The following is a 2,831-nucleotide window of genomic DNA, read 5'->3' on the forward strand; positions in this document are numbered from 1 at the left end:
AGAGAAGCCGGATGTGGAAAAAGCATTTCTAGGTTACCAGGGGCCATCTCAGAGAAGTGTTCCAGAAGGGCCGGGGGTGTCTGAAGAAAAGGGGTTCTGTGGAGTATGGGCAGTGTCTTTATGAACGCGGAAGGTGGGGCATCTCAGGAGAGGTAACCTTCAGGCACACGTGCACACACTCACAACACACATGCACAAATGTTGAGTAGGAACGTATGCACAGCATCTCTATGTCCCTTTGACAGTCTATTTTGAATCCCTTCTTTTGAGAGCAGGAGCTACATCGACCTTTAGCGTTCCTGTAAATGCCACAGCAGCCAGGACACTGCACGGTACCCAAGGTCCCCTGTGAACATTCTATAACTAACTGTTGGCTAACACTGGCTATGGGATGGCCCTCTCTAATGTGGACAAACGAAAACCAGTTCAGTGGCCATTAAGGAACACATGTGCCAGGTGACAGTGTTGATTCCAATTTCTCTGGTAGCTATGGTGTCAAGGTCATTGGGTGGTAACTAGGCAGCTTTTCTGGTATCTTGTCCTATACTTTCCCTCAAACTCAAACCGACCTGATAAATACGTACCTTGACATGCACGGACACTCTGAGTGTCAGATCTGCATCTCCATTTGCCAACTAAGACACCCCTACTGGCATGTTACAGATGCAACTCAAACTCAACATGTCCCCAAACTGAAATCACATTCCCTCAAAAGCCTGCTTTCCACTCGTGGCCCTTCCTCATCACGACGTTGCCCAAACTACAAACTCGAGCATCAGCCTTTTATCTTCGATTCTGGCTCTCCCACCTGAGCAAGTCGGCCTCCAGTGAATTTCTGATCCTTCCTCCTGTTATTGCCACAGAGATGCCTCGCTGGCCATAATTAGATCCTGGTTGTTCCCCTCCCCCAACATTCCTGCCACAGTGTCTTCTAAAGCACAATGCGCAAGTCACTCCCCAGCTTAGTATCCTTCAGTGACCCCGAACCAGAGTCAAAAACAAAGTCCAATTTCTCGCGAAGGAGTACTAGTCTTAATCGGAAGTCTTCGTTCCTTCACTCTCAACTCCGGCCATAACAGAATACTCCTGTGTTCTTTCACGCTTATGAGCCAGACCACTCTCACTCCAGACCTTGTAGACTTGTCATGTCGCACGTCACGCCTTGTGATTGCTGACTTTCTTGTTTCCACCCCAAGGACGTGGAGTGCTTGAGGACAAGGGTCGTGCCTTGTCTCCCCACAGAATCCCTTGCACTGGGCTTTGCACATAGTGGGCATCCAACAAATGTTTGTTGAATGAATGGATACTGGTGGCATAAACTTGTCTCAGGGAAGCCCCTGAGCCCCCTTAGAGCTCCATGGTCATAAACTAATAGTTTCAGAATTATCCTTTTTGATACAGACTTATACTGGGTTTATTAAATTGTCAGCATATATTTTATTTTAAAAATGAAATGTTGGGCTTCCCTGGCGGCGTAGTGGTTGAGAGTCCGCCTGCCGATGCAGGGGACGCGTGTTCGTGCCCCGGTCCGGGAGGATCCCACATGCCGCGGAGCGGCTGGGCCCGTGAGCCATGGCCGCTGGGCCTGTGCGTCCGGAGCCTGTGCTCCGCAACGGGAGAGGCCACAGCAGTGAGAGGCCCGCGTACCGCAAAAAAAAAAAAAAAAAAAAAAAAAATGAAATGTTATTAACTAGAGGCATTGCTCTACCCCCCCGCCCCCCACTATTTTTCACTATTTGTTTTGGAGAAACTATTAACCCACTTAAAGACTAATCAAAAACCGTTTCTTCTGCAGAAACAGCTGTTTGAGCCTGTGCAGTTTACCTGAGGATATTCTTCTAAAAGCACACATTCAGACACCTGCAGGCACAACTCACTTTCAGGACCTCACACGACACTACTCACTTTAGATCTTTTTTTTCTTCTTTTAGCTTTCCCATGGCAGAGCCACACAGAATAATCGAACTGCTTTGCCTGGGGCCTTTCAGGAGTGAAAACTGGGGCCTAAGAGAACACAGTGGTTTCTAAGTGCCCAGTAAGACTCAGCACCTAATCATCACAGGTGAGACACCAATGCTTCCCGCATGTGAAATCCGCTCACTGTTGGGAGCCTTAACACCTAATGTATTTCTGCACTAGACAGACTGTGGAAGTGGTGTACCCAACAGTTAGCCTTCTTTCCTTGGAAAACTCATCTCCCCAGAGCTATGAGCGAGGCGAAGGAAATCACGTGACTCCTGGTCATGATGCAGAGGTTTCCTCACATGGTTTATGATCAAACCAAAATAAAGAAGAAAATAAAATCCCATTGGCGAAGCTGGAGCCTGATCTGCGGGGCGGGGCCAACAAGGCGGAGGCGGGCCTCGGAGGGCGGGCCGGACATCGGGGGCGGGGCCGACGGAGGAGGAGGCGGGGCAGCCTCAGCAGGTGGGGCCCAGCGGGAGCCCGTGAAACCGCCGCTCGCGTGGCTGACTGGCCTCTTCAGCCGCTACCGGGCACTTTCGAGCTCGGCAAGCGCCGCGGCGGCGAGGGTACGAGGCCAGAGGTCGGCGTTCGCGCCCCGCCGGCTGCAGAAGTTGTAGCCATCCGTTTCAAACGTGCCTGTTCCACGCCTCACCTGCCCCCTGCTCTCTCCGTCCCGAACCTCCACAGCGGTTCCCTGTCTGTCGCCTCAGTTTGCAGCTCCAGGTTCCCTCCCCCAACTCGGCTCGGCTCACCCAGCCGCCACCGCCCCCGCCACCCCGCCTGAGACCGACTCCAGCCGGAGCGCGGCGGGGGACATCGAGGCCGCGCAGGGGCGGGGATACAGGAGAGCGTTAGGGCACGTGAGG

At 52.4% G+C, this 2,831-nt stretch overlaps 1 protein-coding gene across 1 annotated transcript in view; it reads left to right on the top strand.

Moving 5' to 3' along the window:
- The first annotated feature begins 2,486 nt into the window (after nucleotides 1-2,486).
- The window catches only part of PPP2R5C (protein phosphatase 2 regulatory subunit B'gamma), a 133,636-nt gene continuing 133,291 nt past the window's right edge, over nucleotides 2,487-2,831 (top strand). Inside the window, exon 1 of the mRNA XM_029239337.1 lies at nucleotides 2,487-2,531. The gene's annotated coding sequence lies outside the window, so the exon portion shown is untranslated. The remainder of the gene's footprint in view (nucleotides 2,532-2,831) is intronic.

The sequence above is a fragment of the Monodon monoceros genome, unplaced genomic scaffold, assembly GCF_005190385.1.
Source record: "Monodon monoceros isolate NGI ecotype Baffin Bay Population unplaced genomic scaffold, NGI_Narwhal_1 Super_Scaffold_21, whole genome shotgun sequence".
NCBI lineage: Eukaryota > Metazoa > Chordata > Mammalia > Artiodactyla > Monodontidae > Monodon > Monodon monoceros.